The sequence below is a fragment of the Tamandua tetradactyla genome, chromosome 10, assembly GCF_023851605.1.
Source record: "Tamandua tetradactyla isolate mTamTet1 chromosome 10, mTamTet1.pri, whole genome shotgun sequence".
NCBI classification, from domain to species: Eukaryota; Metazoa; Chordata; class Mammalia; order Pilosa; family Myrmecophagidae; genus Tamandua; species Tamandua tetradactyla.
Genome location: NC_135336.1, coordinates 45,137,592 through 45,160,456, shown reverse-complemented (window position 1 = coordinate 45,160,456; position 22,865 = coordinate 45,137,592). Strand labels below are relative to the sequence as shown.

At 37.9% G+C, this 22,865-nt stretch overlaps 1 long non-coding RNA gene across 5 annotated transcripts in view; it reads left to right on the top strand.

The window, feature by feature from the left end:
• Positions 1-22,865, top strand: part of LOC143647888 (uncharacterized) — a 251,756-nt gene that overhangs the window by 193,727 nt on the left and 35,164 nt on the right. For all 5 annotated transcript variants that reach the window (XR_013158250.1, XR_013158251.1, XR_013158249.1 and 2 more), the window contains one exon: positions 1,235-1,323. This is a non-coding gene — a long non-coding RNA (uncharacterized LOC143647888). The remainder of the gene's footprint in view (positions 1-1,234; positions 1,324-22,865) is intronic.

The window sequence follows — 22,865 nt, the reverse complement described above, 5'->3', positions numbered from 1 at the left end:
GTCCTTATTCTAAGTTTTCTTGTCAGATTAGTGGTTTCTGACACCCTCTTGTCTGTACTTTTGGTTCAGTTCACAAGGTTTATCTTTATTTCTCTCAGCTCTTATTTTGTATAAATTTTTTTCTTTAAAATTTTCATTGCAATTACTTTAAAAAATATTTTTAACTCACCAAACTAATGAAAACTATTAAACAATACAGAAATCTATAGTAAAAATGCCACTTTACCTTATAGCTGTAAACCTGTTTCCTTTTCCAAACCAAATCCCACTTACATAAGAATTAGGAAACATGTAAACTAAACTGTGAAAAATTATTCTCTCATATTGTACTATTGCTCTGTTATATAAATATTTTCATTAAGCAAAATATGTATTTGTGCTGGTTTGAAAGGATTTCTTCTAATCCCTATTCAGTACTGTAGGTTGGAAACTTAATTAGGTTATCTCCATGGAGATGTGACTCAATCAATTGTGGGTATTAAACTTAATTAGATGGAGACATGTCTCCACCCATGCTACGATGGGTCTTGATTAGTTTATTGGAATCCTGTAAAAGAGGAGGCATTTTGGAGAGAGTTTGCTCTTGAGAATGAGGAGAAAGCCTCAGAACCACGACAGAAGGACGAGAGAACCACAGAGTCCACCAGCCAGTGACCTTTGGAGATGAAGAAAGAGAAAGTTCCTGGGGAGCTTCATGAACCAAGAGGCCTGGAGAGGAAACTCGATGACGTTGTCATGTCTGTCATATGCTCTTTCAGCTGAGAGAGAAATCCTCAGCCTTCTTAATCCAAGGTACCTTTCCCTGGATGCCTCAGATCGGACATTTCTATAGACTTACCTTAATGGGGACATTTTCCTGGCCTAAAAACTGCAAACTTGCAACTTATTAAATTCCCCTTTTTAAAAAAGCATTCCGTTTCTGGTATATTGCATTCTGGCAGCTAGCAAACTAGAACAGTATTTAATTGATTTTCTCAACTCTAGGGGAAACTCTAAATAAAGGCACATCTGTACTCAGGGCACATAGGAAATCACCAGGACTTTGCCTTACTCCATAATTAGGGGCTGTTTTCCTTTGGGTTGACTTCATTTTACCAGATGATGAAACAGATTGCTCCTGGCAGTCCAAACTGTATTCTATATGGTTAAAAACTGCAGATATGTTTTTTCCAGCAAAATCTTGAGCTTTGCTCTCATTGTTCCTAACTGGATCATGTTTTGATCCTTAAACCAGAATCTGACTGTCCAAGCCTACATCTAGTGTTTGTCTGTGGAACTGGGAAACAGCATTGGCTCTTCTGGACCCAATCACCTGACAGTTTGGTAAGTGGCTTTACTAGTGAAAATTGAGAGCAAACTGATAAAGAGTATAAATATATTGATATTTAAATTGAAAAATCATAGTTATAGCATTTCTTTTCCCATATGGTTTTAATTTTTTCCCTGGAATTCATAATTACCTTCCCCCCTCCTTATATTCTTTGTGTTTCTTCATATTCTCAATGTTTTTTGACGCTTCATTTTTCCATGATCCTTGAGCTTTCTCATGTCCTTTTTCCATCTTTTAGCACAATTGAACTCTATACTTGCTGCATAACTTGCATAGAGTTTCTATTCATTTCTCTGGATTAGAGTAATTATTTATTTGGCTCCTTGTTTTCCTCTTTTTGGTTTACTTTCTCCTCTGGCAGAAGGTGAAATTTTAAATAACTTCCTAAGAAAGGGTACGTGGGAGGTACATTAAAAAAAATAATCTATAGTTTGGATAGGTGTAAAGGCAAGTCATTTTACCTTGTGACTTTGAAGACATTGCTTCAAAGCAGTGACTTTCTAGCATTTCAGTGTTGCTGTTGAATGTTCTACTGCCCTTTTCTTGCTGATCCTGTGTTTTTAAAAAAATTACATATATTCCATTTCTATCTGTTCCTTAAAGTAGCTCTGTTTCTGTTTCTTTTTGGAGTCATCTTTTCCCTGTTTATTTCGGTCTCTTTCTTTTATATTTCAGGTTTCCTCAAAAGTTTCATGACCTTTGATTATCTGTTCATATTAAAAAATGAAACAATGAAAATTTTATGCTAGTAGCTGGTAAGTGCATTAGATCTTCCATTGGTGATGTCACTTCAGAGGATTGAGTGGGGATCTGGCTGTGAGACTCAGCAAGGGCCAGAACTTCAGGTTTGTTTTTGTTTTTTTGAGGCAGCTTTTGATTCATTGCCTAGTAGAAGAGGATTAGTTAGTGGGTTTTGACCTTTAGGTGTCTTATCTCAACTCTTTAGTATATAAGCTTTCAATTTATCTCAGTTTTCAGCCTCATTTCTTACCCCTGCCTCCCTAGTCCTTGACTTTTCTGAGTGTTGAGCTTCTTGGGATTCTGCAGGAAAAGTGGTTTTCCCTCATGTGTGTACCCTTCCGTGTTTGCTCCAGGCTAGGCTCCCTCTGTCTGCTTCCACAGTTATAAACCTTCATCCACTACTCATTTTCTAAATATTTCTGGGAATCTATTCTTCATTGATACCCCACCCCCAACCCCTCCAATTCCATTTTCTTGATGCGTATACGTTTTTGCTACTCTTATACTTTCATTTATTAAAGTCTAGGGAGGGGAAGGAGATAGTGGTGGTTAATCTCAAATCAGATATCCCTATTGCCCTTCTAAACATTAAATTTTTGGTTTTCAAAGCTTTGTCCTTTAGCGTTACCAATCTATTTGACAAGTTGAAAACCTGATCATTCCAACAATCTTTAAATATATCCATTCATGATATCAAGACGCCATTCAATAGTCAAGTGGAATTATCAAGTACACAATTGCAAATATACATGGTACTCAGCTGAGAGATCCTTGGGAGATATAAATTTGCCAGTCAGCATAAAGAGGGGTTATAAAGCTATTGACACTGATGAGCTTAACTAGAATAAAAATATAGACAGTAAAAGTAATGGGCTCAGGACAAAGAAAAGTGCCATTCTAACAGTTAGTGGAGAGGCCGGCCATTAAAGAAGATGGAGAGGGTTGTAGTGAGCTTGGAAAGAATGTGTCATGGAAGGGGAGTAAGGAAAGTGAGTTAAGAAAGACGTGAGCAGCCCTGTTGGATGCAGCTGAGAGGCAATGAGATGAGGACATAAATGTGTTCATTGGTTCTTTCTTTAAAAAATATTTTTACTGAGAAATCTTCTAAGGTATACAGTCCATCTGTAGTGTACAATCAGTGCCTCACAATATCATCACATAGTTGTGTTTTCATCACTATGTTCATTTTTAGGACATTGACATCACTCCAGAAAAAGAAATAAAAAGAAAACAAAAAGTCTCATACATCCCATACTTTTTACCCCTCCCTCTCACTGGCCACTGGTATTTCAATATATTCAATTTTTTTTAATCCCTTGCTCCTACTATTATTTGTTTATCCCCCCTTTTTTAGACTCATCTGGCCATACCTTGGATAAAAGGAGCATTAGAAACAAAGTTTTCACATCAGATGGTCACACTGTAAAAGTATATAGCTATATAATTGTCTTCAAGATTTGAAGCTACTGGAGCACAATTCAACAGTTTCAGGAACTTCTCTTTAGCCACTCTAATATATCATGACGTAAAAAGGGGTATCTATCTAATGCATAAGAATAACCTTCAGGATAACCTCTCAGATCTGTTTGAAATCTCTCAGTCACTGAAACTTTATTTTCCTCATTTCTCTCTTTCCCGTTTTGGTCAAGAAGGTTTTCCCAAACCCATGATGCTGGGTCCTGGCTTATCCTGGGAGTCCTTTCCCATCGTGCCAGGAAGATGCACCCTGAGAGTCACTAAGTGGGGGAGGGCAGTGAGTTCACCTGCAGAGCTGGCTTAGAGAGAGAGGCTACATCTGAGCAGCAAAAGAAATTCTCTGGGGGTGACTCTTAGGCATAATTATAAGTAAGCTTAGTTTCTCCTTTGTAGGAATAAGTTTCATAGGATCATATTTCAAGATCAAGGGCTCAGCTTATTGAATTGGTTGTCCCCACTGCTTCACGAATACAGGAATTCCCCAGATGGGAAAGTCCCCAAGGGGACTTTGCAAATACATTTTTATTCTCTGCCCAAATTACTCTGGCATATATTGGGGCATCACACTAACATGGACAAATCCACAAGATCTCAGGCCCTATTCAAGATTTCATGTACTTATGTTGTTCAAATAAACTGACCATACAAGTTAAATTAGATAATGCACTACCCAAAATATAAATTTTGCACCAAATAAGCATTTCTCCCTTTGGTCTCACACAGAACTTGAAGTTTTAAAATATGGACCATATCATCCTTTACACTGTAGTCTGATTTACCTTAGTCCTATTCAGATCGGCTTCATTTATATCTCTAGTAAAAGTCTGATCACTTTTTCAACATTTGCTGTATGGGGTAATGCTGTCTTTATAGCTTCAGAGCTCTAACTCTTAGTCTCAGGTGTCACACAAATACCCAGAGTTTCTGGGAACAACCAGGTTATAAACATGTTCATTGTCTCTTGACAAAAGCAGATGAATTAGAGTGCTTGGAATGTGAGATAGATTGGAGATGATTGGAAAGTGAATCAGAAGTAAGGAATGGAAGGGAAGAACATATGCTACTCCTTTAAGAAAATTTCATTGTTAATAGTAGCAGTTAATGTGGAAAAAGCTAAAGGGGGATGAATTGATACAGGAGGGAGGGAAAAAAAATTTCAGCCAACTCTTCAACTGATAATAGATGATGGGGAGGTGCTATGTTGGCATGAAATATTTGTCTTGAAGAGATGGTGTTTTCATGTTTCTTAGTTATCAAGACTATTTATTTACATTATTCTCAAGTTATCTTCAACTTTCATGGTTCCAGTGTCAGGAGGCTGGATTGTCTCCCCTTGCAAAATGAACTGTGGCAATTAACTGAAATTCAGGCATTGTGGTTTACTGTCACAGTGGACTTTGCCTTGAATCTTGGCTGTTCTCAATAACGCGCTGCACGTCTCTGATCCTGTGTTTGTTTGTTAAATTCAGAATAATGCTTCACGCCACGCAGGGATTTTGTAATCATTAAGTGGAATAATGTCTGTATGGTTTAACTTGGATTATATGCATCATTTAAAAAAAAAGAAGTAAAATGAGCCTTTTCTGAAATACATATGACAATACCCAGTTGTTCACAGTGCAGCTTTTGTAAAGCAGTGCTAGATAACAAATAGCTCAAAGAAAGAATTTGCCTTCCACTCATATTCGTATCCTCAGTACTTAGCACTGTACTTAACTCAGAGGTGATATTCAGTATGAATTAAATGAGAAAATGAATTAAATAAGAAAACAAAATGTACAGCAACTTCCTGCAAATTGTGGAACAAGACAGAATTAGTTATGAATACATTCATTCTGACTTTGCATCTATTTTCTTGATATGCTGGGTGGGGAATGACTTCCTGAGAGAGGATCTGTTTGACACTGGAATGGAAAGAGCTACTCAGCAACACACATGTGTAACTGTCTTTCCTATTTGCCTGAAGTCACACAATGGGGCTTTAGCAATTTCTGTAACTGTTTCATTATAATTCATACAGGCCCAGACACAATTTGTTGTGATTTTCCTTTTAGTCATATTTTGATATCAGCATTTAAAATCAGTCCTGAAAGTCCATTAATATGGGCTTTTGGAGTGGATTCATACAAGTTTTAGTCCTTGATCACATGTTCTAAATGAGTCCAATGTAGTTCATAAGAATTTCTTAAAGACTAGGCATTAAAAGTATCATGAAGCCCTTGGAAACATAGCCAACAAAAGTACTTCCCATTGCCTTAAACTGTTGGGGGTCAGATCTCAAAAAGTCATGATTTCCATCTGGTGTATATGTCTCTCTGGGGGCTCAGCAGTCTTTATTTTGTCATTAACTATCCTTCCCTGTGACTGTGCTCTCCTTATCTGCTCTTTTGTTTAGTCCTGTAGTTTCAGAATGAAACAGGGAAGGTTTGGCACAGATGCTTTCCTCAGTTTGTAGGGACAGGTTTGTAGTTTTATTGTGTCCTGCCTGGGGAGAAACATCAACCTTTACTAATAAATTCAATTTAGATTTAAGAGAAAGAATCTTTTCACTGGAGTGGAAACAGTTGAAATTAATGAGATGAAATATTTAAGTTCAGCATTTATCTTTTGCCCATCGAAAAGTTTCTGCATCTAATAAAATCAGGTTAAAAAAGCAAAATGTCCTCTATGAAGCAGAAAAAGGACACTCACTGTCTTTTACAGAATATTGACATATCTATAAAAATTATTACGGAATTTAATAGGGTCAAATTATGTTTTAAAAGATGAAAATATAAATCCTGGATATCGATCAAATCTTGCCATCAGATTCCTGTGTTCATTAGCTGGAATTAGGTTTCAGAGAATATTATATAAATGACATAGGGAATGGGCTATCTCTTTATATCTCTTTATGTTTCAGATTTATGAGGCTGTACAGTATTTGGCAATATCAACATATCAAGATATTTATACCATTTAACTTAGGAATTTCAATCCTGAGGATAAATTCTAAGTAAAAATCTGAACTGTGGGCCATGCTTCTCAAACCAACCTAACCAACTGACCCCTCAATTCCAGAAACATCTAATATAGCATTAATTTAAAATGATGAAAATATGAAACCTCAAGAGGCAAAATAGGGGAAAAGTTTAGTGAAATATGTAGCCACTAAGAGAAGACATAGTAAAGTATTTGTAGTAAACCAGGGGAAAAGCTTATGTTACAGTATTAACTATGAAAGGCAGAGCACAATTTTTATATACGGAGGAACCAATTGAGACATTTTCAGGGAAAATAGATTAGAAGAATATTCACCAACATTAATCAGTGATTATTTCTGGTGATTTTATTTGTTTCCTTTATAGCCTTATATGCTTAGACTTTCTACAATAGACAAATATGAGTTTTATAAAGTTGTGTATAAAATACCCCAGTTTAGCTGTGATGATTTTTCCTCTAATAGTGGTCATCTATGACAGCTTCTTGATGTAGTATCTTCCTGTCTGAAAATATTTCTTGTGTTCTTTAAACCTTTCGGTTCCATTCACTTTGAAAACGGTATCATCTTGCAAGTACTGGGATTTCAGCTTTCTTATAATTTCTTATAATTTTCAGACAAGTTTTTTGAATAGGTGCATTTTGCTAAATGTTATTTTCTCATTATATCTAGAAGTATATTTGTGCTATGGGTTTAACTACCAGTCAAATATGAAGTAATTTGGTTTGGTGGTTTCTAAGCTATTGATAAATGTCTGACATTAAGTTACTTTCTTTTTTAACTTGCATTCTGAAAATGGCCTAACTGATTTTATTTTGAAAAGTGAACTTCATCTTTAACTGGAATTGAGACTGTGTGCTATGTGTCAAAATAATAGTCTAGTCCACTTATTTCCAAAAAGATTGGCACAGAATTAATGACTATATTTAAGATGCCTCCTGGAAAGCCCTCAATTAGAGAGTCACCTAATGGCTCTTTATTACATGTAATAATTATTTCATTTTTCAAATTTCTAGACTTATATTTATTCATTCATGCTTTCAACAGACATGTTATAAGCGCCTATTATAAAAAAGATGCTATGGCAAGCACCAGAGGCGATATTTCTGTGCACTTAAGGCATATTGAGATTCTAATCCATTAAGTGAAAAAATAGGATACCCATGAAATGCATATATGCATTTATATTTTGCTGCAGAGAGTTTTGTCTGCTTTGTTTTCCTAGTACTTGGGACAGTCCCGTGAAAATAGTAAATGCTCAATTAATATTTTTTAAATGGATGAATAAGAGAAGTAGACAGATTCTGGAGTTCTAAGAGGCATATGGATGACCAAAAGAACTTTTGTCAAAAGGCCAAGAAATGGGAGATAGGCGAGATGAATTTGGAGGGCAAGCACCAGTGACTTCTGTTTAATTCCCAAGGAGAACGGAAAGCAAGTCCACCACTACTTCTGCTGTTGGCATTGGTTCTTTCACTACACTTGCTTGCTCCTCTGCATCTCCCAGACAATCCATGTTCCAGAGATGCCTCAGTGTTAGACTGTGAAGTATTCATTCCACAAACTTACATGGATGCTGCCTGTATTCCCAGTCCCTCAAGAGATACAGTGTGACAGAAAAATACTTTGAGGGTTAAAATATGGGATAATTAAGTTCAAGTAATAAATATTTACCAAATGCCCATATCTCATCTACTGTGTAAGGGACTAGAAATATGAGTACAAATAAGAAATAATACATCCTCTGATGAATTCACAGTCAGGAAAAGAGAATAGATGTAGATAAATAGAAACGAACACTTTATTTACACAAAACTTCTCAGAAGTATAATATAATATGTTTCTGGGCATATACAGTATTATATTTTAGAATTATATAGTAGAGTAATAAGGTAAGGAATTTTAATTACCAAAGAATATTCATTCTTCCAAATCCATGCTGTGGTGGATGGACCCCCATATCGTCATTTCTTGGTATCACACTTGTGAAGAAGCCCCTCCCAAAATGAACTGGGTTTGGTCTGTGTGCTCAATGACATATGGCAAAGGTGAGGGCAAGTCATTTGGAAGTCTGGCTTATAAAAGACTGGCTTCTGTTTAGGTGCTGTCTTGCTATCTTCTCATATTACTTGTCTGAGGGAAAGTAGCTGAGGTGAGATACTCAGGCAGCTATAGAAAGGTTCACGTGGAAAGGAATGGCAGCCTCTGGCCAACAGTTGGGAAGTGAGGCTCGCCTGCAACCACATGGCTCATCTTGGAAGCAGATCCTCTCTTAATCAAACCTTCACATGAAACTGCCATGCTGCCTGACATCTTGACTACACTCTCCTGTAAGTCTGACCACCAGCTAGCCACTCCTGAATTCCTAACCTACAGCAACTATGAAATAATAAAAGTCTGTTGTTTTAAGATGCTAAGTTTTGGAGTGATTTGCTACAGAGCAATAAATAACCAATACATGTGCCCTTCCTAAAGTGTAGACAGCCTAGGTTCATCAGTTTGCAAATCACTACTGATTGTAAATTGGGCTTCTCATTTTTTCCGTGTCACTGAAATACTAATTAGTCCATGACTGAGAGTCAAAAGATATCCAAAATCTTCTCCCAATTTATATCCAGAGGATAGTTTACTTATGGTATATATCATTCTAGCTACAAAACCAAAACAGACAAAGCCATAATTAAATAGAACTTAATTGCCTCTCAAGTATGAAAGGTCAATTTTATATTATTGAATTTATTAATGGAAAAGCAAATGAAAGTTAGAACAAATTCAAATTAACATTCATAAATAATCTTCACTTTGAACCTTAAAATATATAATTCCAATTCATTGCTGCTTAGAGACCACAGCTTAAATTTTTAAAAATGTGCATAGGTGATTTAAGCTGATTTTTAAATTAAGGCCAAAGAATGTCAAATTTTAGGTAATTAGGATTATTGCTTTGTTACTTTGGGGTGACCAGCTTTTAATTCTGCTTGAATCTTTAGATTTTAAAATTATACCAGTTACTGTTAGCAGTCTAAACTCATTTTGCATTGAGAAAATAGATCTTGGTGATTGTCTGATGGAAAGACAGTGGAGTTATTTTTAATTTCTGGGAGGCTGTAGGAGGTTAGGGAAAACCCATAACATACTGTGAAGTTCTGGTGCTGCTCTTCTTCCAGACCAGAAGTTCTGAAACCCTGGTGTGCATCAGAGTCACCGGAAGGGCTTAGGGCTTGATACAACATGGATTGCTGGGCCCTACCTCTCGAGATTTGTAATCGGTAGTATGGCATGGGAACTTGCATTTCTAACAGGTTCCCTGATGCTGCTACTGCTGGTGATCCAAGGATGATTACCACGTTGAGAACCACTGGTGCAGATTGTATTATTTCTGTCTGTCCTTGGGAGAGTCTCAGACACTCTGGTGTTAGGGAAGGCCTTGAAAGTGCATTCTAGCCAATAGAATATAGGTATAGTTTTAAATATTACCCCTAAAGTTTCCATGGAAAATCTGAACAGCTGAACAGAAATTTTTTCCAGCTGAACAGAAAAGAATAGACTCAGAAATCCTTTCACACTCTTCCTCTGCTAATTGTTCTCCTTTTAAGAAGATTGTGGGACCTGGGCTGTCCACAGTGAACCGTGTATTGTGTGACTACCAAGTCATGAATTTGGCTTGGGCAAGAGCAGAGTACCTTGTCATTTAGCTCTGGGCTATGAGATCAGGCTCAAGAATGTCCAGAAAGCATACGTAAGTGGAATAAGCAGGTGGGTCAGATTTCCAAGTTGTTGCAACATTGCTGCCTAAACCTCAATCACACCTATGGCCTCACTGGGTATTCCCTATGACTAGTTTGAGAGAGGAAAAAAAATATTTACCTTTGTTTATGGATATGTCTGCATGATATGCTGACACAACCAAAGAGTGAACTTCTCCAGGAACCTTCACAGGTTCTCTGAGACCTGTGGCTTTTGCTCACTTTTCTTGAGAAGGTAGATTGCCAAAGCTGTGTATATTAGTCAGGGTTCTCCAGAGAAACAGAAAACAAGAGATTAGTAGATGGATATATAGAGAGATTTGTTATAGGAATTGGCTCATGTGTCCATGAGGATTGGATTGGCAAGACTGAATTTTGTAGGGGAGGCCACATGCTGGGAATTCTGATGGTTTCAATGAATTGCCCAAGAGAGGCTGGCTGGTTAGAGCAGAGGCAGAAAATCTTTCTGACTACTGAAATGATTAATTCTTCCTTTAAGGCATTCAACTGATTGGGTGAGATTTAACTTCATTTAGGAGTTAATACACACTGAAGGCATAAGCAACATGGAATGAGTAGTGGAAGAAGAAAATGGCCAGTTACAGAAATGAAATGGTCTCATCTATGCATATCTCCTTCTTTGTTTCATCATGAGCTAAACAACATACTGACCATTTTTTTCCATTCCTGTCCCTGCTAATTTGTGTGAGTTGTGTGAATGTTGGTTAACCTTATTGTTCAGTATTTAAGTTATTAAATAACAAAGGGAAATTTCTATTCAACTAGAATAGAAATGAATATTGACAGAGTTGGATATGGAGAATTATGGGATTTCAGAGACAGTTCTTTTTTTTAGGGAAAGGGTGAATGTGTCTTTAATTGAATGAAGGATGAATGTTTCAAGTTAGGTGGAAGCATGCTGTTTTTATTTTTGTTGTTTGGAAATGTAAATATTAGTAAACATGTATGTGTGCAAGGATATTATCATATGATACTCAGACTCTTCCCAAACTTTCTACTTTCCTAGACTCCCTTGTCAGCAGGCTTCTGACTAGATTCTGTTAATAAGGAACCTTTGTGTAATATTTGGAAAGTGGATGAGAATGAGAACTTGGTATTCTTTAGTGGTAGAAATGGATAGGTGTGTGGGTGTCAGCAGGGGGTAGATTTGGGTTTTGCCATCTGTGCTGGTTTGAAAGGATGTGTGTACCCTAGAAAAGACATGTTTTAATTCTAATCCTATTTTGTAAAGGCAGCTGTGCTGGTTTGAAAGGAAGTGTACCCCCTAAGAAAAGCCAAGTTTTAATATAAATCCTATTTCATAAAGGTAGAATAATCTCTATTCAATACTGTATGTTTGAAACTATGATTGGATCATCTCCCTGGTTGATGTGATTTAGTCAAGAATGGTTGTCAAACTGGATTAAGACCCGACATGTCTCCACCCATTTGAGTGGGTCTTGATTAGTTTCTGAAGTCCTATAAAAGAGGAAATATTTTGGAGAATGAGAGATTCAGAGAGAGCAACACTATGAAGCAGAGAGTCCACCAGCCAGTGACCTTTGGAGATGAAGAGGGAAGATACCTCCCGGGGAGCTTCATGAAACCGGAAGCCAGGAGAGAAAGCTTGCAGACGACGCCGTATTCGCCATGTGCCCTTCCAACTGAGAGAGAAGCCCTGACTGTGTTCACCATGTGCCTTCTCACCTGAGAGAGAGACCCTGAACTTCATCGGCCTTCTTAAACCAAGGTATCTTTCCCTGGATGCCTTTGATTGGATATTTCTATAGACTTGTTGTAATTGGGACATTTTTCGGCTGTAGAACTATAAACTAGTAACTCATTAAATTCTCCTTTTTAAAAGCCATTCCGTTTCTGGTATATTGCATTCCGGCAGCTAGCAAACTAGAACAGCAGCTGTTTCTTCTAATCCCTATTCAGTATTGTATGTTTGAAACTGTAATGAGATCATCTCCCTGGAGATGTGGTTTAATCAAAAGTGGTTGTTAAACTGGATTAGGCAGAGGCTTGTCTCCACCCATTTGGGTGGGCTTTGATTAGTTTCTGAAGTCCTACAAAAGAGGAAACAATTTGGAGAATGAGAGATTCAGAGAGAGCAGAGCAGGATGACATAGCCACAAGAAGCAGAGTCCACCAGCCAGCGACCTTTGGAGATGAAGAAGGAAAAATGCCTCCCAGGGAGCTTCATGAAACAGGATGCCAGGAGAAGAAGCTAGCAGATGATGCCGTGTTCGCCATGTGCTCTTCCAGATGAGAGATGAACCCTGAGCATGTTCACCTGTGCCTTTCCAGATGAGAGAGAAACTGTGACTGTGTTCGCCACATACCTTCTCACTAAAGAGAAACCCTGAACGTAATCAGCCTTTTTGAACCAAGGTATCTTTCCCTGGATGTCTTTGATTGGATATTTCTATAGACTTGTAATTGGGACATTTTCTTGGCCTTAGAACTGTAAACTAGCAACTTATTAAATTACCCCTTTTTGAAAATCATTCTGTTTCTGGTATATTGCATTCCAGCAGCTAGCAAACTAGAACACCATCATTTGTGGGATACTGTGTGCGAGTTAATGCTATTGGCAGCTGAGATTGTTCATGGAGACCTTCATTTATCCCTGCATTCTGGCTTCTGAAAGACAGCAGCAGGTTTTCTGGCCTTTACTCCTCTAGTCCTTGCAGTGGGAATATAGACCTTTAATTCTATGAATTAAATCTTTTCCTACCCATCTTGACTGTTTTCCATTTTCCTGATCAACCTGAGTGATATAATTAGGAGCATAAATATTTGTGTATCCAGCTCTCACTGTTGGGCATATTTTAATGGAGAGCTGTCCATATGGGACCTGACTCACACTGATATTCTATAAAATTTGAATGGCATGAGCTGTTATTGTTTGATCTGCTGAAGGCCCTCAGGCATCATTCTAGACTTAAAGGCTCTAAAGAGAAAGATTCTCTTGCTAGGGGCATATAGATGAATCATATTGAGAAAAATCCCTGGGATGGTAGTTATATTTCCACAGACATAGAAGTTAAAATAAGGAAAACATTTTGAAAGTGGAGAGACTTGAGAACTGGGAAGTGAACAGATTCTGTTAAATCAAACATGATATGTACTTCTTTCTCGCCAGTGTATCTAAACAGAATTTAACTTTTTCCTTCTTACAAGGTATTTTCTTTGGAGTATCCAAACTTTATAATGATTGATGGTGTTGCGAAGAATTAAGGACAGGGCAAGAAAGTGAAGTGTGGAATTCTCTACATCAACCCTTGCTATCATCATGTCCTCTCTAAGGGGACTGTGCATAGGGTTTCAGGTGGGATAGATGAAGAGAGCAATGACCCAGGGAGGAGTGAGGAAGATCGGGGAGAACAACATGGAAGTTGATGAGCTACTTTCTTAAAGACCACTCAAGAGAAGATAGACCCCGTTTTCCCAAAAGGTGCAAGAGGAAGCTGATCTTTGAAAGCATGGGATTGGATACTTGAGTATTCATGTAAGGTAAAACAGATGGATGAGATGTCCTCCAAACTCACTTTCTTCTTTTAGACTCTATAACTCTATAACTCTCAAGCAGAAAGCTCCTTTAGGCTTCTGATCCCATTTCATCGTCACTTGTCAAGGGTGTTAGGGTAACTGATGTATTTCTCATCTTGAAATGCTGTTCTTAGACACCTTGTCTTATTTCTTTTACTTCTTTTGAAGCTAATAATCATCAGCTAGTTCAAATGGGGATCTCGGGGGATCTTGGGTATAAAAATATAAGGTATGTTACATGGGAAATGTATTACAGTGAATGAAGCACTTGAGTGTAAAAATACATATATGGAAAATTACATGGTGTGTTAGTTTGCAAGCTGACGGAATGTGATGTATCAGAAACGGAATGGCTTTTAAACTGGGAAGTTTATTAAGTTGCAAGTTTACAGTTCTAAGACTGTAAGTGTCCAAATTAAGGCATCAAAGGAAAGATACCTTAAATCCAAAAAAAGCACCATTGAAGTTCAAGATTTCTCTCTCAGCTAGGAGGGCACATGACTATGTCTGCTAGCTTTCTCTCCTCATTTCAGAAGCCTTCTTCAACAGCTTGCCACAGGCTCTGCCCGTTCTGTTGGCTCTGTGGATTCTGGTGGCTCTAAAGCTTTTTCCAATATGGATCCCTCTTAAAGGGCTCCAGTAAGCAACCCCACCTTGAATGGGTGGAGGCATATCTCCATGGAAACCATCTAATCAAAATTTATCACCCACAATTGGGGAGGGGGCACTTCTCCTTGGAAACATTAAAAAAGATCCTACCCAGCAATACTGAATGAGGATTAAAGGACGTGGCTTTTCTGGGATACATAATAGCTTCAAACCAGCACACATGGTAATAATTGTTGCTCTAACCTCTAATTTTATTAACTTGAATGGGCTTTGTTTAGTCACTAGTCTTTCAGTAGGGTACAACTCTAATAGGTCCTTACCAAGTTAATTAGATCATTCATTTAGCAGTCATGTTTGGGCTATTCAGTCTTTGCTTATTGGTTCTTAGATTCATCCAATGGTTCAAAGTCAAATCTGCTCTCTCGTTACCTTAATCTTGATTTAGTGGCTTCTATACTTTCATAGTTTCCTTAATACGTGCTTACTAAATAAAATCCCTTTCCAAGACTATTCTGATCTATCAGAACACAACAGAAAAATGATTCACTTCCCTCTTACCTGTCTTTTGCAGCTGATTTGCCTCTGGACATATCTGTACTCTTCTGGTGGTCCCTGTGTGAACTGCGTTAAATATACCACTCTTTTCTATTGAGCTCCTTTTTTCTCCCAGAGAGTTCTTATTTCACTTCATTCTTTTTTTTTAAACTTTTTTTTATTGTTAATATAATATATATACATATATACAAAGAAAAGAAAGAAAAAGCAATGATTTTCAAAGTACACTTCAACAAGTATAAACAGAACAGATTTCAGGGTTTGTTGTGGATTACCATTCCACTATTTCATATTTTTCCATCTAGCAGCTCCAAAACACTGGAGGCTTGAAGAAATATAGTTTTTCTTTTGTGAAAAATAACATATATACAAAAAAAGCAATAAATTTCAAAGGACATTGCAATAATTAGCTGTAGAACAGATTTCAGAATTAGGTATGGGTTACACTCCCACAACTTTAGATTTTTACTTCTAGCTGCTTGAAGATACTGGAGACTGAAAGAAATATCAATATAATGATTCAGCAAACATACTCATTTGTTAAACCCTACCTTCTCTGTATAATAACCTCGCCATCACCTTTGATTTTTCTCCCATTCTTTATGGTTATTTATATACCTATAAATATCCATTCTAACTTTTTCATGTTGGAAGGGGATGTTCATAATATGGAATAGGGGATGGAACTAGTTAATGTTCTGGAGAGGCTGGCCTCTGCATTTTAGGCTTATCTGGTTCAGGGACCCATCTGGAGGTTACTGGTTTTCTGTAAAGTTACCCTAGTGAATAGAATCTTTGTAGAATCTTGTAATACATCCTAGGTGATCTTTAGGATTGACAAGAATGGTTTTGGATGGGGTTTGGATAAGCTATAGTAGGTAGCAATGTCTAACTGAAGCTTATGTAAGAGTGACTTCCAAAGTAACCTCTCAACTCTGTTTGAACTCTCAGCTGCTGATATCTTATTTGTTATACTTCTTTTCCCTGTTTTGATCAGGGTGGCATTGTTTATCCCACAGTGCCAGGGCAAGGCTCATCCCTGGGAGTCATCTTTCATGCCACCAGAGAGACTTTCACCCCTGAATGACATGTCCCACAAAGAAGGGAGGGCAATATTTCACTTGCAGAGTTGGGCTTAGAGAGAGAGAGGCCACATCTGAGCAACAAAAGAGGTCCTCCAAAAGTAACTTTTAGGCATACCTGTAGATGGGCATACCTATAGATGAGTTTCTCCACTACATGCGAAAGCTTCAGAAAAGCAAGCCTCAATATCAAGGGCTCGGCCTATTGATTTGGGTGTCCTTAATGTTTGACATAGTATCGGAAGTTTCCCTGGTGGTAAAGTTTAATAATTCCATATATTTTTTTTTTTTTTCATATTTTTTTTTTTTTTAGAGAGAGGGAGGAAGGGAAGGAAAGACAGAGAGAAGGAAGGAAGGATGGAAGGAAGGAAGGGAGGAAGAAAGGGAAACATCTTTAAACATTTTCTTGTTTTATTGTATTTTGTTTGTTTGTTTGTTTTTTACATGGGCTGGGGCCGGGAATCGAACCGAGGTCCTCCGGCATGGCAGGCAAGCACTTTGCCCGCTGAGCCACCGCGGCCCGCCCCATAATTCCATATTTTTTCTCCCATCCCTCAAGGGACTTCACCAATACTTTTTGATTATCTTCTTAATATAGTCTGGGATGTATCTAGGCAATACATTAAGCTATATGGGATTAAAGGCCCTCATTTTTTTTCTGGGCTCCTGATGTTTGGATTGTTTGAATGATCTATCCAGACAGGTTGAGTTAGATTATGTACTACAGAAAATTTAGGTTCTGAACAAAATAAAACTTTCTTCCTTTGGTCTCAAACAGTAGATGAAGTTCTAAAATATAGACAATGTCTTTCTTATCCCTGTATTCTGAATTACCTTAAACCTGACTTGATTGTCTTCCTTCTTATCTCTGAATACCAGGTTATGCATATATAAAACAGCCTCTCAAAATCCAGAAATAGCAATTACCACTCTGGATTAAATGTGACTGCTATAAGAGTTTACAATCTAGGTCCCTGCTTTCCTGTAAGTATTTTTTAAATGAGACCATACAATAATAGCTCTTTTGTTTGTGGTTTATTTTGCCTTATGAAATGTCCCACAGGTTCATTCACAATGTTGCATGCTAATGCCTCACAACTTCATTCCTTTGCGTAGTAGCACAATATTCAGTCATATGTATATGCCAACATTCACCAATCTACTTCTCAGTCAGTGCCTCCTTCAGCCACCTGCAATCATTGGGCATCCTGGATAATGTCCAAAGTCAACAGTTTATCAACACTCTCAATTTCAGATAATTTCATTGTTCCCAAGAGAAAGAAAACCAATAAATATACCCTCGCCAAATAGAAAATCTAAATGTCCCCTTAACTCTTTTCTCTTCTCCCATTATTTACTTGTAGTACTGTTAATGTTTTCCTGTTAAACATAGCCCACAGCATGCAGTAGCAGTTTCCCCCCTATAGTCAGAACTTACACACTCTGTACAAGATTCATACCTTTGAAGTAGTTCATGTAGGAATTTATATTTTCAGTGTTATTTGGTGAGACTCATGGGTCTATACAGCCCCTTTCAATCATGTTCATCTTCAATATGGTAATACTACTTATAAACCCACTAATGAACTGCCTTCACTTCTATCTATTCCTTTAATTTAACTTCAACCTCATTAGCTAACCGTTTACCCATCTCTAGCTTCCATGTATTTTTAGATCCCCTATATTCTTTATTATAAGCCTCTGATTTTACCTTTACCATGGTCATAAAAGTGGAATTATACAGTATTTATCCTTTTGTGTCTGGCTTATTTCACTTAGATTATGTCCTCAAGTCTTATCCACCTTGTCATGTGCTTCAGGATATTTGTTCTTATTACTGCATAATATTCCATCAATGTAAATACCACATTTTTCTTTTTTTCATGGACAGGCACCACAGGCACAGCAGGCGAGAATTCTGTCACTGAGCCACCGTTGCACTGCCCTATATGGCATTTTTTAATCCACTCATCTGTTGTTGGGCATTTGGATTGTTCCCATCCTTTCAGTGAATGTGACTAATGCTGCTATGATGTTGGGTTGGTGGGTGTGCAGGTGTGGGAGGGGGTCTGGGGAGTGGTGCACATGTGTGCATGGTGGAGGCTGTGTAGTACAGATGCGCACATGAACACCCCCCAGGTATGGGAGCAGGGCATTTATGCTAGGGTGTGGGGCAAGGGTGTGTATGTGTGCAGGGCAGGGGGTTAGGGTGCAGGGGTTGAGAAGTTGTTGCATGGATGTGTGGGCACCCAGCAGGTAGGATGTGGCTATGTGGGTGTGCTGGTCTGGGAAGCAGGGCCCTGGTTTGCGCGGGTCTGTGGGTTTGGGGCCCCACGTGGGCTGGGGGTGGGTGTGGCCTGGATGCACAAGTCAGAGCTTGCCCAGAGCTGGGGTGCATGGCAGGGGCATGTGTGTGCATGTTCACATATCTGGGAGGGCCGTATGCCCTACATGTGCGCAGAGCTCAGGGGTGGGCAGGACAGGGTTGTGGGACTGTATGGGCTGGGGCCAGGTGTAGTCCGGGTATTAAGGTGAGCACCTGCAGCGGGGATGCGCAGGCAACTGCCTGCAGGGGGAAAGGAGGTGGGGGGGGGGGTCTCGGGAGGGACAGGGTGAGACTGTGCACTTGAGTGGGAGATGTGTGTTGGGCCTGGACAGGCATGCAGGTGAGTGGGACAGGGGTGTGGGGCGGGGACCTGTAGGCAGGCGGGGTGGTGGATTGGGTTAGCATGTTTGGAGTGTAGTAGGGGGTGGATATTTGTTCAGGTGATGGGGTTCAGGTGTGCGGGGTGGGGGGTGGGGGCGGCGTACATGAAGGTAGTGTGTTCAAGGAACATGGCTTGACTTACTTCTTTGTCCCAGTCTCCCTGTCTATATGCTCCTGTTGTCTGGGCCTCTATTTGGGAAAGGGCGCATTAGGCTGTTTGCAGTAGTTGGATGGTCTCTGGTTTGCTGCATCTCAATTCCTCAGCTTTTGCAACCAGGGCTTCCCTGTGTGTTGTAGAATACCCTCCCAGGTCACTTATGCCTGGAATCCCCATCCCCATGAAAGTAATTGTTTTTCTAAAAGTATTCATTGTGATTGTTTGTCATGGACCAAAGGTAAATTACTTGGTGAAGGTATGATAATAGAATCGTAGAATGCTACAGCTGGAAGGGATAAGGAGAGTTCAATTTAGATTAATCCTTTAATTTTACAGATAAGAATAATGAGACTTTAGAATTACTTAGTGCCTTATAGGAACTGATGTTTAAATGTTCTGATTTTTGTTTAGGGCAAACTCTCCAAAATCATGCTACTTTTCTGTAATTTTTGGTTGTAGACATAAAGTTGGTATTGATAATTTTCAAACCTCAAAATGTATTTAATAAAATATTTTATAGTAGTATTTTACTAGTTTTTAAACAATCTAACTTGACAAGGAACACCTGAATTTAAAAGGGAATTATAAATTCTTTTCAGAATACTTTTAAATTTTTGTTTAAAGAGAAGCTTTCACCATATTTTTACTTTTTCCTGAGCAACTGTTAAGATTATTCTATGAGACTAAATCTGAGGATTTTTTCTCTCTCCATATTAGGCAGATAAAACTGTTTTTCCTTTTACTTTCTTATAGATTTTATTTTCCTCCCTGCAAATTTTCTTAGGACACACTAGAATGTTATATTATAGACTTAAATGTATGCTGTTTTCTGAAAATGGCCCATTGTTCTGTTATTCCTTATTCATGCATATTTATAATTTACTGATTTTAATTACATGAGAGATTGTTATTGGAACTATATACCAAATTAGCTTTCTTGGTTTTTGATATTTGAAGTGGCAACATAACTAATGAATGGTGCTTGTCATGCAATATATTGGCAACTATATATCAAGGTTGGTTGAAGAGGCTGAGGGCTCTTAGTAATAACGAAGCTTTGAAAGTCTCTGGATTATTCATGGGCTCTGCACAAAATCATCTCTGGACATGTAAAAGGAAAATTGAAGCAATTTATGTATTTTGATAATTCCAATAAATGCTCAAACATTTACCCCAATTACCCTGAATCTGCAAGAAAATATGTTCTTACGTTTGAATTAGTCTGAAAATTGCCTCAGTGTTTTATTCCAATTTACATGTCCAGGTATAGTTTTTGGAAAATAATAATAGTGATTGCTTCCATTATGCTCCAGACACCGTTAGGTGATTTTCATCTATTGTTTCTAATCCTCATACCGACTCCAAAAGCTAGGCATTATTACTCCCATTTTACCCATCAGAAAGCTAAGTGGCCAGAGGTTATGAAATTTATGAAGAGCCTGAAATAATAATTTTCTTTGAAGAAAACTAGCCAAGTGATGAAAGAAAGCAATACATGTTACTAAGGCTCTGGAAATGAATAAATGCTAGCAGCGTTATTTATCAGTTAGAAATGCCAAGAAATAAATCTTTTGCACCTTGACCAAAGTCTTTGCTCCTCTCGTGTGGCGCACGGTATGGGCTCTCTCTGTTCCCTTTCTATGTGACTTTAGATCATAACCTCCATGCCGTTTTTATTTTTTAAAATTTAAATTTCATTTTCCAAATTTTTGACTAAGTTGAAACCACCATGCTTTTTTAAAAAAAAAGATATTGTACTCCACATAAAATGGCATACGTCAAAACACCCAATCACATGCTTCTTCTAAGGCAATCAATTGCACAACCAAGCTCTATTTGAATGCGTTAACAGTCTACAATTTTGACAGAGGCAGTCTGTGAGCACAAATCCCTCGAATACTGATGGGACTGTGATTATACCGTGAAAAAACAGAAGAGTCTGAATACAAATTTTAGAGGGCCAGAAAGTGTTTAATGTCTCATTGTTTGCATCCAGACTCGAAATCAGATTCAAGTCCATGACTCAGATCTTCATATCAATGCACAAATGAACAAAGGAGAAAAGCCAGGAAAGCTGTTTTCTGAGTGAAACACTGATTTTGTTCTCACGTTACCAGCAAGAGACCATTTGGGATATTTAAGCCTGAGGATGAGTGCTTCGCATTTGTTATAACTCCTCAGTGTTTGAAATGGGTTTTCCCTTTAGGGAGCCCATCCATTTGGACAAGTGCTACATCAGATCAAAAGACATGGGAAGAAGCATTTTGTGCGCAGATTGAATTTTTTTCTGGCAAAATAACATAGCCTTTTAGCACAACATTGTCTATTCTCTATTGTCCTTTATTTATTTATTTATTTATAATAATTGGAGTCTGTTTTTCAATAAGTGTCAGACTTTTTTCATGTGGCAAATTGGCTAACAGCCACCTGGAGATCATCTGGAATGAAACCTGGTGTGATGAGATTTGGTTTCTCAGTTGGTATTGTTTTCCAGTTTACTAAACGTTGATGAAATTGCTCATTGTATTGAAATTATTATTCATCTAATTTTGGTGCTATTTACTGTTTCAGAAACACAAATATTAATATAAATCGTCACCTTTTTTTTTGCTTTCTGTTATGTTATTCTGTTAAAAATGTCTTGGAACTAGTAAAAAAAATTCTTGTCTGTAGTTTTTATCTCCTTCATTTGTAAGAAAGGCAGCATCATCAGCATATTGAATTTATCATCATTGTAAAATGATTTGAAAAGTGTTATATTGTGAACCCAAATTGCTATTTTAACAATAAAGAAATGGCCAATTTTATTTTTGACTGCTGATCCGTTTTATGCACACTGGCCCCGCTTGATGGTAGAGACCAATACTAGTAGTTGGGGACGGCACCAGGAAGAGTGCCACTGTGAGAGAAGATAAGAAAATGGGGAAAGGGAAGGAGAATTGTTTCATTCGCTTTCCTTCACCATGCATTTAGGGGAATTCCTGGCATGAATGATTCAGATTGCTTCTGTTGTCATTAGCGATCATTGTCAACATGGCTAATCTACCTTCAAAATGAAAAGAGAGTTGGCTAAGATGCCGCTGTAACTACCGCTGCTGAATCCCTTAGGAGCTTACTGGAAACTTTGCAACATCCTGTTTCCAAACAACCATCCTCTGACACAAACATAATGGAAAATTGGAGAAATTATTCAGATAAAATGTGCAAACAGTAGAGAGTTACTTTCAGCTCATTGAAAAACAAATTGTAAGTTTTTCTTGACTTCTAGCACTTCTTGATAGAAGAACCATTATCTCCTTGAAATTTTATTGAATTTATGTTTGTAAACTTCTACATCGTGACTTCCACAATGCCTGATACACATTAATTGTTTGATAACCATCACTGTTATCAAAGTTAATTGTTTTCTTTGTAAATATGAGGCAGTATAACATAGCAGTTAGGAGCACTGGATCTGGAGTCTCCTCCATTTAATGGCTCATGTGCATTGGACAAGTCAGTTAACTCTCTGGTACTTCTTTGCCTAATCTGAAATGGGGTTAATTATATCATCAACCTCCAAGGGTGATATTCAGCTGATATATACCATTGAATAATTTGTTAAAACAATGCTTCCATAAGGATTGGTAAATGGTTATAGCTGGAAACCATCGAAGACTTACTCTTCTCCCCACTTCCTCAGTATACACTGGTTCCCAGAGATCTGGTAAGGGAAGGTTGGCTTAGTAGAGGGCCTCCAGGATTCTGCCCCAGTGCTATGTCCAGCATCTGCCCTCACTGGTCAAGGCTATGATGTACTTGTTAATAAGTATTTTTTAAATATCACTCTCTTTATAGAGTTATTGTGAGGATTTTAAATGAGCTGAACAAAACAGATGAAAATCCCTGCCACATGGAGCTTACATTTTAGTTGGAGGAAACCAA